The 15,172-nt window shown below is 45.7% G+C and overlaps 1 long non-coding RNA gene across 1 annotated transcript; it reads right to left on the reverse strand.

The window, feature by feature from the left end:
- Positions 1-4,508: 4,508 nt before the first annotated feature.
- LOC131479927 (uncharacterized) lies at positions 4,509-6,951 on the reverse strand. Its single transcript, XR_009245181.1, has 3 exons — positions 6,708-6,951; positions 6,028-6,352; positions 4,509-4,776 (listed from the first exon to the last, which is right to left on the reverse strand). It is a non-coding gene; the product is annotated as an uncharacterized LOC131479927 (long non-coding RNA).
- Between the last annotated feature and the right edge of the window lie 8,221 nt (positions 6,952-15,172).

Below are 15,172 nucleotides of genomic sequence, written 5' to 3' on the forward strand. Positions count from 1 at the left end.
AGTTTACATTGGTAAATTGTATGTCTCCAACTCATTTACAAAGGGAAATGACTGATTTCAAAATCTAAATAGGAAACAAACACATGTCAGACCAATTTCATTTATGAACATAAATATTAAGGTTTTTATCTCAGCAACAGGAAAGTAAAACATCTTACGTATATAGTTCACTATGCTTCATAGACACTGAAAACTGATACACAGAAGATAAAATACCAGCATGTCACCTTAATAGGAAGACTTTATTGCATATATTTATATTGAATATATAAATCTACATGGACTAAACAATATGTACACCAATTCTACATATACAATTAAGCAGAGATTGTAGTGGTAGGTCTCCAGGGCCCAAGAACAGGTGAACTGAAGACTCAGCACATGAAGCACTTCATATGCCAAGGAAACGGGTAAAAAATGCTCCTTCTGGGTGTCAAATTATGTAACTTAAAAATCTGAATTGAACAGTCTCCAAACTATTTTTATCATCAATCTTTCAAAAAGGAAACTAAAGCAAAATTAACCTGACTGGGTTTTCAGTCTAACCATGATGGAGCATATACTGAAAATGGTCGGATTTATGCTTAACCAAGAAACAAACGTGGGTTTTCTCAAATCAGAATCTGTTGCTCCAGAAATGTTGTCAGTAGCTATTCAAGGAGAGAAACTGCTGTGTATAAATATTAAAAATAAATATCTATTTTGCAGAAGGCATGATTGCCAACTTAATAGAAGAAATCAACTGAAATGTATTGGAAACAATGACTTCAGCTATAACACTGGCTATAAATCCCTCCAAATTGCACACACATGTATAATATTGTTTTGTATATCTGTATTCATGTATTGTTTCATGCACATGTGTGTATGTCAGTTCATCTACTTGCCTGTAATGGGAAACACAATAAAAATAGATCCTATTGTTGCTATTCCAACAAAAACAAGATGAAACACATGGAAACTGATTTAGCTTATGGCAGAGTTTATTTGGAGAAAATGGAAAGACGACTGTTAATAAATCAAGTCCTACACTTGAATAGCCTGGTACTTCCTAGATGCTATGGTTTGAACAAGATTTGGCTCCCAGGTCATGTAGACAGGCCAAGTTTAAGTCCTGCAATCTGGTGTTAGGAGGGCAGAATCCCAGTCCAATTGTGCAGGGTCCATAGGTCCCTTGGATGCTTCTAGAGGGCAGTTCCCGAGAGAGGGTTGGTTGTGTGCCACTGAGTTCGCCCAACTATTTTCTGTCTCCAGCTTGTCAGGTGATCCTTCTGCTGCCCAGCTCCACCTCCCCACCTACCACAGTCACCAGCATCCAACCCATGGGGTTGTCCCATTTTGGACTGTGACATTTTCCAACCATGAGCCAAAATAAACTTTCCTTTGTAATTAGCGACTGTCATGTATTTGGAGAGAACTGGCTGATAGATATATTAAGCAAACATCTAGGTTCACCAATTAAAACCTCAGAATTTAATCTGAAACAGCTCACCAAATTACAATTCATTTGTTGTAGTATCAAAAAATGCCAGAGAATATTAATTTTATAAGATGTAATAGTGTTCCTTGCTAAATTTTAAAATATGTTACAAAATAATAATTTAAAACCAGTGGAGGGCCAATGTGGTGGCTGAACAAGGTAGCCCTCCACCTGCAAGCACCGGCAAGCTTCAAGTCCCAGTTGGTCCACCTTCTAATCCCTGCTCATGACCTGGGAAAGCAGTGGAGGATGGCCCAATCTTTTGGCACCCGCACCCACATGGGAGACCCAGAGGAGACTCCTGGCTCCTGGTTTTGGATCAGCTTAGCTCCGGCCATTGCAGTCATTTGGGGAGTGAACCAGCAGATGAAGATCATTTACTATCTCTCCTTCTCTCTGTAAAACATCTCTTTCAAGTAAACATATATAAATCTTTTTAAAAAACAGAACAGTTAAATATTAAGTGAAAAAAGGTAATTTTTTTTTCACTTATTTATTTCTTTAAAATTTTTCTCTTCAATATTGTTTACAAAGTTGAAAGGGATGTATGCCCATGTGGGCCTCTAATTAGGGTAGGGAGGTTTAAGTACAGAATAAGGTGGGTGAGGCAAATGTTTTAGTTTTTTTTTTTTTTTTTCTCATTTGCAGCAGAGAATAAGGGGTAGGAGCACTTCTTGCTATCAAACTACATCAGCACCCAGGGAAAAAGGACAATCTTTTGATGTTCCCTTTAGAAATCCTGATGTATGGAAGAATGTTCTGAGAGTGTTACTTGAGTGCTTTTGATAGTTCTGAACTGTTGTTGGTTTCTTTGCTCCAGGACTGAAAAAAATGTTTCCAAGGTCTATTGTTTGATGAAGTAAATCTTACTGCGTCCACAGAACTAGGAACCCGTTGCAAAGCTTGGCCAGGAGAATTGCCCAACCTATTCAAAAACAGAATAAATTTTAAAATAAGGCAATAGAAATTTACCAACTTACTTTGAACTCTACAAACTTATTATTTGGCAAATAAGAAGTTGTATAATTGAGGCAAAAACATCAATATTAAATAATATTGAATCATACATACTGATATAAACATTTACACACAGATATACAACACAAGAATGCTTTAAAAGTTCGTGGAAATATGGAGTTAAATATGTTTATTTTGGTAAAAAAAAATTAAAACTATGACCATGAATAGTGTTTCAATAATACGCTTTTCCCATCGACATTTTTTAAGATTATTTACTTATTTGAAAGGTAGAGTGACACAGAAAGAAATCTTCTATCTACTGGTTCATTCTTCGAATGCCTACAATAGTCAATGCTGGGCCAGACAGCAGCCAGGAGTTCCATCTGGGTCTCCCAAGTGGGTGGCAGGAGCCCAAATCTGTTAGCAAGGAGCTGTTTTAGAAGCAGAGCAGCTGCAACTGGAATTGGCACATTGTTATGAGATGTCAATGTCACAAGTGTTTCCTAAACCCACTGCATCACAACACGGCCCCCTCCATGAACATTTTGAAGTTCGTAAGCATGTATTTCAATGGTGTGTGTGTATGAATGCACACCAAAATAGACTTATCTTTTAATTCCATTTTCCATGAGCTTTATGAAGTTGCCTCCCCTAAACACACACCACCTCTCACACACAAATACACAGATAAGAGTTAAGGGTAACATTTTGAAATCAGATTGCATTCCTCACTGGTAAAATGAAACCCATAGATCTTGGAGACAGTTTTGAGCAGTAACTAGATAATGAATGTGAAGCCCTTACCATGAAACTAGGTTCACAGTAAACAGCTGTTATAATGAGTCAGGACATTAAACAGAAACTAGAACAAAGTGATTACACGATCTAGAAATAAAAAGCAGAAGGCCTCCTTTCTCCCAGTGGTGGAAACGTGTTTCTGATCATAAGAGTGTGAAGCCTATAATCCTAGACAAGGAGGGACATTCAAAAACTTCACACACAAAGCCAGACAACTGTCGGATGAATTGCAGTTGAAAAGAAGCAGACAGCTGACCTCCTTGCTGAGATAGCTTTGCAAAGAGTGGTGCCAGGCAGGGGAGTGACAGGCGCAGTTCCAGGTTGGCCTGAAATCTCTATTCGTCAAAAAACTGTTCCAGGGTGCACCAGGGAAGGGCGTTCCCAGGTCTTCCACGCGAGTCAAATGGCAGAGAGGCCAGCAGGGTCGAGCCCTTGTGCCATCTCACCACCTCCTTTCCCTGCATTCGTCCAGAGCCCTGGGGTCTCTCCTCCAGCCTGGTGTCCACAGGGTCTCAGGTGAATCTGATGGGGTTCTGTTCTTCCTGCCATGTGCCAGCGGGGCCACCCGCTCCACTCACAGGACAGCTCCTCTGGCTCATTTCCACACCCTGTCCAACCGGCTTCCTTTAGCCTGCTCAACACGCCACTGTTCTCTTCCCTCCACTCCACTTCCTTCTGCCTGATCAATGCTCATGGCTGCTCCTGCATTTAAAATTTTTTTCTGTGGTCATCTCAAATTTCATGTCATTTCCACCACTGGCCTCACCCTCAGTCCAGCCAGCACCTCACTGCCCTGCAGCCCGGACTTCAAAGCCTGTATGCAAGTTCTGCTGTCTTGTCTGAAGACCCCTGCCCGATCCCCTTCTCACCTGGATCATCTCCAAGGGGCATGAAGGATGTCTCCCTCATCCCATCTGAACTAAGCCAAGGCCATTGTTGCAGGCATCAAGGTAGCCAGGGTGGTTCATCTGGCCCAGTCCATAAAGCTCTCCTGGGCTAGAGATGTCTGGATTCTTAGGCACCTGCTTTCCCAGCACAAGATGTGGCTCACAGTGAGCTGAAGGATGCTTGTTTATCTGCTGCTGCTTGCTTCCACATCACTATCTGTCTTATTAATGCTGCCTGTGGATATTCGGACAGCAGCCCCTTGGTCCTGCCTTCATATATTGGCATCTCCTGGACAGCCTTTAAATGCCAGTGCCCAGGCCACACCCAGCACAAGTCAGGTTCTCTGTGGGGCAGTGCCTGAAAATCACAGACTTGGGGCCTTGTCTAGAGACCAGCTAGAAGCCAGGTACCAGTGCATCCCTACTGACTGGGCTGCCCAGTAGAGCCTGGGAAGTCAGAGAGTGTCTTGGCTCTTTTGTCTGGCCTGGATCTCACGCTCCACTGGCTACATCCCCTGACCCCTGGGGCTGGGTCCTTACTGTCTCAGTTTTGCTTCTCTTTGGAGGGTATCTGTTCACCTGCTCTCTGCCATCCAGCTCTGCAGGCCACTCCAGCAACCATAGGCACTCACAGCATGCTCCTGTCTGTTCCTACCGAGAGGGTGGGCCATGTCAATTGTCATCGTGATGTCTGGTCCCTTGGGTGCCCACTCCAGAGTCCCAAGCAGCCTGATGGTTCTGGGAGGGAACTGGTGCAGCCTATAATGGATACTTTGTATCATGCTTTTAGAAAAACAGAAAAAAAAAAAAGCACAAATCACAAAACTAACGGGCCTCCCCTCCCTGACTTTTTTTTTTTTGCAAGGCCCAGTACCACTCTGCAAGCTGAAGACTAACAGTGACTCAGCTATGGGAAAAAACATTTTTATTTTCTTTAAAGATCTTTTATTTTTTAATTTTTAAAAGACTTATTTTACTTTTATTGGAAAGTCAAATATACAGAGAGGAGGAAAGACAGAGAGGAAGATCTTTCATCCGATGACTCACTCCCCAAGTGAGTGCAATGGCTGGAGCTGACCTGATCTGAAACCAGGAGCCAGGAGCCTCCTTTAGGTCCCCACGTGGGTGCAGGGTCCCAATGCTTTGGGCTGACCTCGACTGCTTTCCCAGGCCACAAGCAGGGAGCTGGATGGGAAACGAGGTTGCCGGATTAGAACCAGCACCCATATGGGATCCCAGCGTATGTAAGGCAAGGACTTTAGCCACTGGGCTACTGCGCCAGGCCCTAACGACTCACTTTTATTGGAAAGACAGATTTACAGAGAGAAGGGGAAACAAAAGGGAAAATCTTTCATCTGCTGGTTCAATCCCCAAATGGCTGTAACAGCTGGAGCTGAGTCAATTTGAAGCCAGGAGCCCCCTCAGGATCTCTCTCATGGGTGTAGGGACCTATACACTTGTGTCACCCTCTGCTGCTTTCCCAGGGTACAAATAGGTTGCTGGATGGTAAGTGGAGAGGTCGGGATATGAACTGACTCCCATATGGGATGCCGGTACTTACAGGCAGCAGATTAGCCAACTGAGCCACTGCCCTGGCCCCAGGTGAAACAGTTCTATTCCATGTGGGGAACATGTCCCAGAAAATTCAGACATATCTGCTCCCACCGAACAAGCAAGCGTGTGCTGTCTTTGTTTTTCCAAAGCAGGAGGCCCTGGCTCAGGTTCATTGCTAATCCCAGGTCACACGCATGGACCTTTTACTGTCTGGTTCTCAGCATCATAACACCACACCACAAACCTCAGCATCGACTGAGCTAAGTCATCCAGGGGACCTGTGGTGATCACAAATGCCAGGCACATGCACAGGAACAGTAAGAGTGCCCGTGGAGCATGAAAACTTACCGGGACTTTCATACGTGTCATGTGGACACTGCTGGGATTAGTGAAGTCATTGAAGAGCACAGGGTTTATTTTCCAGCTTTAGACACAGGATCATTTCTGAATGCACAGATACTGAAGGTTCAGCTCCGGGTGAACATCTGCAATCTTTTCCCCCACGTTAACAAAAGTCCAGGATGCTGGAAAGTGCCAGAAGTAGTCCCCCGTGTTGGTGGTGGAGTCATGAGGTTCGTCTTCCTGGAGCCTGTCCTGGTGAGCCTCTTGCCGCAAAGCTGGGGTGGGGAGGAGCAAGGAGAAAAATGAGAATCCCCTTTCTTTTGACTTTCACCTTTATTGTTTTTTTTTTTTTTTTAAGATTTATTCATTTTATTACAGCCAGATATACAGAGAGGAGGAGAGACAGAGAGGAAGATCTTCCGTCCGATGTTTCACTCCCCAAGTGAGCCGCAACAGGCCGGTGCGTGCCGATCCGAAGTCAGGAACCTAGAACCTCTTCCGGGTCTCCCACGCGGGTGCAGTGTCCCAATGCATTGGGCCGTCCTCAACTGCTTTCCCAGGCCACAAGCAGGGAGCTGGATGGAAAGTGGAGCTGCCGGGATTAGAACCGGCGCCCATATGGGATCCCGGGGCTTTCAAGGCTAGGACTTTAGCCACTAGGCCACGCCGCCAGGCCCAACTTTCACCTTTATTGTTTAAAAACATCTACACAAGTTTAGGATTCCTGGGTTACAGATTATTGCAGTCGTGTGTTATGTGATTAAAACCAAGAACATAGAGTAGCGAGTAGGAATGAGACGCTGGGGTCAGACGGGGTTATCACTGTGGCTATGCCTTTGTGTGTCCTTAGGAAAGTGTCCCTTCTGTGCTTGTTTTCTAATCTGTAAACTGCAGCTCATCGAAATACCTACCCCATGAAGCTGCTGTGGGAACTAAAGTGTGAATACAAGCAGGAAACTCTGAATCTTCCGCAACAATGACCTCTGGGTGTTTTTTAGCTTCCTTTATTTGAGAGAGAGAGAGAGAGAGAATCTCACCACCACCTGTTTTGCCTTCCTAACGCCTGCAACAGCCAGGGCTGGACCAGGCTGAAGTCAGCAGCCTGGAACTCAATCATCTGCTGTCGCAGAGGGTGTGCATTAACAGGAGGCTGAATTAGGTATGCGGCTGGGACTCACACCCAGGCATCCTGATTCGGGTTCCAATGATCATGCCAAAGGTCCACTCTTACATAAGTAATTTTCTCTGATCAGTATATGAGGATGATTATTGCACATATTAATATATAACAAGGATACATTCAACCCTCTCTCTACTCACTTCTAACAAAAAATGAAGCATAACCTTACCAATGTGGCAATCACCATTCTAAAGATTCTGCAAACTACTGTGGAGACACAAAACCACCAGACCTGAATCCCTCCTCCGGGTGCCCCTTCTGCCTAAGCCAGCTCTGCCCTTGAGGATGTTGGCTGGTACTGCCACATGACCTGACTGCAGGGGAGGTAGAGAGGACCCTGTTTTGCTGGGTTATCTCTGATTATGCCGTCTCCAGGACCAGGGCACACACTGCTGCCCCAAGCCGTCCCCGCCCCAAAACTGGTGGTGCAGAGGCCCAGACACAAGGCTCCACTCAGCACAGCTTCCTGTGGCTTCCTGGGAAGAAGAAAGGGGTCTGTGTGCTGGGGCAGTGTCCCTGCCAGCTGCCCAGGGCGCAGTTGCTGATGCCCTGTAGCCAGCTCCTGCCCTCCCACCCCTCCCCCATCAGTTCCAGCCCTGGGCATTGTGAGCATCAGCCACATGGCGAAGGGGGACGTGCACTGAGCTGTGCTTTGGCTCCTGCCTTTCTACCCTCCTTTGCTCTCCGCAAGGACAGTTTCACAGCATGTGTCCTGCAGACCTCGGCACCCTCGGGCTCAGACACCGGCTCCTCTGGCTCCTCCAATGCTCCCTGGGCACTGGGTCCCAGATTTCATCTCCCTGAAGGCTCTTCGTGGAGGCCCAGGCCCCAGTCCCACTCAGGCTTGGCGTGGGGCCTGCCCCTGGGTCTCTGAGATGGGCTGTGAGTATATACAAAGTGGAGATGATGAGACAGATGACTGTGTATGAAACAACTTCCCTTCCTTTTCACAATCCTGGGAACATGGGGAGAAAATAAGAATGTGATCAAAAAATGGAAGAGGGGGTTGACCCATAAAAAAAGCTGGAGTTAATCTAGGAAAGGAAGCGTAATGGCAATTTCACAGTAAGATGCCATTTCACAGTTGATAACATGAAAGAGGTTATTGACTTCAGATTTGGATGAAAACCTCAACTCTGTGCAAATGTTAGAATGTAACTATTGTAGTCACTGTATTTTTCCTTTGGAATGAGTGGTTCCCAGGAAATGGTCAAGTGTAGTACCTTATTTTCAGTCATATAAACAAAATGTCTGCATAGAAAGAGACATAAATCCCGATATTGAATAATCATTTTTAGAATTCTCATCTGTCTTAAAAAGAATAAAGCTGACTTCTCATGAAACATGTAACTACTGAGTTTTTACAATGTGACATGGTGTTATGCTCACTCACACAAACTGAACAAAAGCTTAAGAAAATTAGGCACACGTTATATAATTAAGACTGACATCGGTCCTGGTCAATAACATAATCATCACTGGAATTCAAATCGTATCAAATGCTACTGAAGCTCTGTCTTTAAACTTCCCTCTGGTTGGTGGCTTATTATTTATGGAAGTGAGCCACATGCCAATCAGTGACAAGCTCCTGGGGCATTGGAGTGAGGTTAGAAAACAAAAGGTATTAGCCACCGTTTAACCTACTGCTGCTACTCTGCCAGCTCTACCTTCAGACCAGAGATGGTCTCCCCCAGAAACCGTTGAATTTATCTGGACAATTAGATGCCGGACTCTATGCTTGGTACATGCTTGCAATGAAAGAATCTTGACTGAATTTGAACTGTAATACTGCAACAAGATGGAGGAATCCACCATGGGGGGAGGGTATGGGGAGGGATTGGGGGAATCCCAGAGCCTATCAAACTGTGTCACATAATGCAATGTAATTAATAATAATAATAATAATAATAATAATAATAATGTTATTGCATATTTCCAAGTGGAACGCCTAAGTGGAATTTTTCAGAAAACTTCTCAGTAGCACCATCTAGTGGGGAGTGGGTCCAGAAACCTTAAGCTCGTCTCATTTTCCAATACAGGGTTGAGAGTACCCTTACAAAGGTATGAGATGTCTCTGAGGATCAAGCAAGTAACCGTACATTTAGAGGGGTGATAACATTTAGATTTTCAGGAACAATTCAGAACAGTTCACATTTTCATGCAGATCCAATTTTCTCTTTTATGGGAAGATTTATTAATTTTATGACAAAATGTTATTTTATTTTTAATTCCTTCTTAGTATTCTTTACCTAAGTCACCAGCTGGGTGAGAATCAATTGGATCGTGTATTCTATGGTTGGGGTGGGGACAAGGCAGGTGTGACGATTCTACTGGAAGTTCGGTTTTTGCAGGATTTCATGCTAAACTATGCTAGATAGTGTTCAGACAGGCAGAGCAGGAGCCATCTCTCCACAGCCTTGCCCTGCTGTTGCTCACACAGCCTGGCAGACCCTGAGCTGGGATATTTTAGAGTGGCTAGTCTAGGACAATGAATAAATGAAGATTTTATATCCTTTTTTATATTTACACACACATGCACATATATACATGTGCATATATATATATATATATATATATATAGAGAGAGAGAGAGAGAGAGAGAGAGATCTACATGTGTGTGTGTACAATTCCAGGAGAAGGAAAGGAGGGCATGGTCTCAGGCATCTGAGAAGTGTACAGGAAGTTCTAACTCTATGGAATCAGACTACTGTGCTGGGAACCACAGTCACCCTACAGAAATAGGACAGACGGCGTAAAGGGTATTACTTACTGCTGACAGATGAACTGTGAGCACTAGAGAACTGTCCTGCCAGCATACAAAGAGACTCATCTTCAGGTGCAGGGGGAAAGAAGCGGGTCAAGCCCAGGACTTTATTATAAGGGACATGGAGTTCCAGAGAAGGTTGATGTTTCTTGGTGAGTCTATTATACCAAAGTTAGGATGTTGGTTGGGAAGAAGGGAGCCCTAAACTCAGAAATTTCAGCTTCCCAGTTTCCCCTGAATGTTTCAGGCCTGCAGAACCCATCTACTCTCCTCTTGCTCTAAGGTAACTCGGCAGCATCTGTGTGTAAGACGGCACATACCTGGCTCAGGAAATGCCCCACCCTCCTCCTGACCCCCACAATAACTGCAGCTACACTGCAGTTCCTTAAGTGACTATGGAAACAGGGTCTGACTCCACAGGGACCTGCAGGGTGTGGTCAACACATGCCAGCAGATGTGGGAGAAGATCATGAGGGTGCTGGATCAAGAATGGCAGAACAGAAGCACTGGCTGGTGTGTGTGTGGTGGCACAGCAAGTTAATCTTCCATTCGCAGTGCTGATATCCCATACAGGCACTAATTCAAATCCCAGCTGCTCCACTTCCAATCTGGCTCCCTGCTAATAGCCTGGGAAAGCAGCGGAGGATAGCCCAAGTTATTGCGCCCCATGTGGGAGACCTGCAAAAAGCTACTGGCTCCCAGTTGTGGACTGCCCTGGCCCTGGCCATGGCAACCTTTGGAGAGTGATTCAGCAGATAGAAATAATCTCTCTCTTTATCTCCTTCTCTCTCTGTGAAATATGCCTTTCAAATAACAATAAATAAATCTTTCAGAAGATTTTTAAAATATATATTTTAGGACCCAGCACCGTGGCCTAGCCACTAAAGTCCTCGCAATGAACGCACTGGGATCCCAAATGGACAACAGTTCTAATCCTGGCTGCTCTGCTTCCCATCCAGTTCCCTGTTTGTGGCCTGGGAAAGCAGTTGAGGATGGCCCAGAACCTTGGGACCCCGCACCCACGTGGGAGACCTGGAGGAGGCTCCTGGCTCCTGGCTTTGGATCGGCACAGCATCAGTCGTTGTGGTTACCTGGGGAGTGAATCACTGGACGGAAGCTATTTCTGTCTCTCCTCCTCTCTATATATATCTGACTTTGCAATAAAAATAAATAAATCTTAAAAAAATTATAAATACATATATATTTTAAAATAGAGGCTGGTATAGAGGAAAACTGAATTTAACAATGTAAAATCCACTGATGGTTTAAAGAACTCACATTTCTCATATTATATTAAAAAGCCTGAAGATGTGACTATGTCACCAAGCCTTTTATAATAATATCTTATTGCAAAAGACAAAAAGTGTAACAGCATTACATATTTCAAAAATTATTTTAATGTGAACTACAGTTTAAAGCACATTTAAACTTTTCATTAGGCCCTCTTATTCTCTTTTATGATGAAACATTTAAATTCAATTTATCCAACATTTTTTCATCTTAACTTTAAAACACACATTTATTTATTTGAGAAGCAAAATGAGTAAGAGACAGAGAGCTCCCATTCACTTGTTTACCAACTAAATGGTCCAGGATGGGCTGGGCATAAAGCCAGGCACGAGGAACACAATGTAGTTCTCCCACAACAGTGGCAGACCCATCACCATTGAGCCATCACTGTTGCCTTCCAGGATCTGTTCTATAAGAAGTTGTAGTGATGAGCAGGTGTGGGGTCTCAAACTTAGGCACCCAATGAGTATGCAATGAAAGCATACAACTCAACGATGTTTTACAAGATTTATTTATTTCTATTGGAGAAGCAGATGTAGAGAAAGATAGAGAGACAAAGATCTTCCATCTGCTGCTTCACTCCCCAAGTGGCTGTAACAGCCTGAGTTGGGCCAATCTGAAGCCAGGAGCCTCCTGTAGGTCTCCCAAGCAGGTACAGGATCCCAAGGTTTTGGGCCATCCTCCACTGCTTTCCCAGGCCACAGCAGGGAGCTGGATGGGAAGTGGAGCAGTCAGGACATGAACCGGCACCCATATGGGATCCCAAGCTTTTAAGGTGAAAATTAGCAAATTGAGTCACTGCACTGGTCCCAATTCAATTATTTTTAAGCCTGTTCTATGGTGCGTACTGGCACAGTAAATTCGGAGCATCTTCATCAACTCAAGAGAAACTCTGTATCCATCAGCAGTTGCTCTACAACTCCTGTGCCCTTACAATAACTGCCCCCTTAAGACAATTACTAAGGAATTTTCTGTTTTTCTATAGATTTGCCTATTCTGCACCTTTCATGAAAATGTTAACATAATATGGAGTCCTTATGATTAGCTCTTGCCATTTAGCATAATGGTTTCAAGACTCATCACGTTGTAGCACGGTATTCGCATGCTATGGTTGGATAGCAGTCCATAATATGCAAATGCTATTCTTTGTTTATCTGTTCATCTATCAATAGATATTGTGGCTACTACAATTTTGGCTGTTATGAATAATTGTGTTATAGACATTTGTGTACGATTTCCTGTGTTGATCAGCCTCTTTTTAAGCACACATGGTAAAACACAAGAGGGGAAGGGTTCTTTTTATTTTATTGTATATTTTTAATAATTTTTACATATTTGATCAGGGTGTGAAAAGTCAAGGGCTAGAGGAAAGCGGGTGAGATCATTGTTTTGACATTCTCTTCTTTCCTTCCTGTATCTGGGAGAAGGGGAGAAAAAAGGGGAGAAGCCACACCCAGCCTCCCAACCATCCCAGGGCCCCCATGTGGGGCACGCTCCGAGGGCCCTGCTCAAGTGGATTTAATAGTTCAACAGTTCTAAATTGTAGTCGATCTCACCACTCCAATCACAATGAAATCTCTCCAGAATCCATTGGTTGACATAGTCCACCTTAGAGTCTCCATTTGCCCAGACATTCACTGCCAACACTTGGCTGGGGTAGTTGATCGATTTGTTCTGTCCTCTGTCCTGTTATAGCACCAGGTGTCCCCTGCAGGCTCCAATATACTGCCATATTTTCCACATGCATCTGGATATACTCTCCACTGCTCTGTCTAAGCCATTTAAGTGGCTCAGCTCGGACACTTGCACTCCACAGTCAGACCATGGAACCTACAATTCTCTCCATGGTTGGAGTTCTGAGTGCAGTGGTTTAGTTGGGACGGAATCGTCAAAGAAACCTCATCTGAGATGATCCCAGACCTGATTCCTGCGTGTTTGCCAATACAGGGTCCAGCGCAGTCTGTCACCCAAATCAGTCGTTGCACACGCTTGTACCCGTAATTTCTGGGTCAGTTCTGTCTCCAGGCCTGTCTTCTATGCAAACCGATGGAGTGCTGGAGTCCAGCCCAATCCTGCCCACCACACACTTGGCCTTCACGCAAAGCAGTGGGAGCTGAAGCCTGGTTGGAATGACCCGCAATAACCCCCACCAGGCCCGCCTCCTGTCCTGGTTCCCATGCTTGCCAGTATGTACAGCAGACTGGTTCCGTCTGTCCCATGTTCCATTCGGCTCTCATACGTGTCAATGGGCATTGAAGCCGAGTTCATCCCACCAGCCCCACTATCCAGGCCACACTGGTGCCAGAGGGTGCACCATCTGTCTGGCTATGCCTGTCCCAGTCCTGGTTCTCTTGCTCATCTGCGGGAGTGGCAACCCAAGAGGGAGGTACCCACTGTTTCCCTAATGGGCTCACTCCCACTTCTGGATCTTGTACTCTCTAGGTGGTTCTGCTGTTTAGCCTGACAAAATTCGTTCCCCTTCCCTAAGCCAGCATCTGTTAGTTGGTTCTATGGCAAAGCCCAATCCACCCACACCCACTTTGGCTTATGCATGCACCAGAAGGTACAGTCAGTCCAGCTTGACTTTCCCCTGTTCCAGCTCACATGTAGGCCACCAGGTGTTGTAGTCCTGCCCAGCCTGGTCTACCCCGGATCCCAGTTCTCACGCTCACCATTGGGTATGGGGGGTGTGGGGTCTCCCTACTGAGCCATTACCTGGCTTGATCTGAGTTGCTTCCTGTCTTGGTTCTTGAGCTCACCTGAAGGGACTGTATTCTTACAACAGGAATTCTCTAAGCTCCTCCATCAGGATCTCTCCCAATCCCAGATCTCACGCATACTGGTGAGTCCATGGGCCAGTCTTGCTTAGTCCACCTTCTGTCCCACAGGAGCAGTGGCCTTTCCTGATTGGCCCTCACCCAGACACAGCTCATGCATGGGTCCACATGAGCAGAGACCAAGCCCAGTCCATCCTACACCCATCCTGGTTCTCACAAGCACCAGTAGGTGTTGGAGTCTGGTCCAGTGTGGCACATCCCAGACCCAGTCCACACTGTGCCAAGGGACAATGCAGTTATGTCCAGACCAGACCGCAGCCCCCACTCCGGACCTAGTGTCCACCAATGGGAACCACAATCCAATTAGGGTGACCCCTTAGATCCCCAAACAAGTCTATTCCAAGCTGCAGAGCTCATCCTTGCCAGTGGTTGCTCTGACACAGTTTGGCCTAGCCCCTCTCCTGTCTTGGCCTTTGTCTTCAGATGCTGCAGCCAGGCCTGACCCAGCCAACCACCAGTCCCAATTCTCACTGGTGGATGCTGCAACCTGGCCCAGCTCAGTCTGCTCTCATTCCTGGCTCATGTAAACCAGTAGGTGTGATAGCCTAGCCCTGCCTGACCTGAAACCCAGCACTGACGCCTGGTTTCTGTACTGACCAGTGGGCTAAGGTTTTCTCGGCCTTGCCCAGTCTGCCCGCTTCCAAAACCAACCCACAGACTTGCCAACAGATGGAGCTACCGTGCCCAGCCTGCCCAACACCCAGGCCTGGACCATGTGCTCACTATCAGGAGCTGTGGCCAACCAGAGGAGTTTCCCAGGTTCCCCTATTAGGTTCACTCCCAGACCCAGATCGCATGCATGCCAGCAGGTGTTAGGCCCTTATCCGGCATACCCTGCCCGTCTGTCCAGGCCTTTGTATGGGCTGGTAGATATTGCGGCCTGACCCACCCCATGCCCTGCTTAAGGGTGCCCATGCTGGTGCGCAGTCTGGACCTGCCCAGTCTGCTCCCAGCCCCAGTATCTGTGAGTGTCAGCAGGTTCCATGATTGCGCCTAACTCAGCCCCTCACTACCCCAACTCTTATGCCAACCAGAAGGACTTGTAATTCCACAGGCTTAAGCCCATATGTCCACCACAGA

The sequence above is a fragment of the Ochotona princeps genome, chromosome 3 (assembly GCF_030435755.1).
Source record: "Ochotona princeps isolate mOchPri1 chromosome 3, mOchPri1.hap1, whole genome shotgun sequence".
In the NCBI taxonomy this organism is placed as follows: domain Eukaryota; kingdom Metazoa; phylum Chordata; class Mammalia; order Lagomorpha; family Ochotonidae; genus Ochotona; species Ochotona princeps.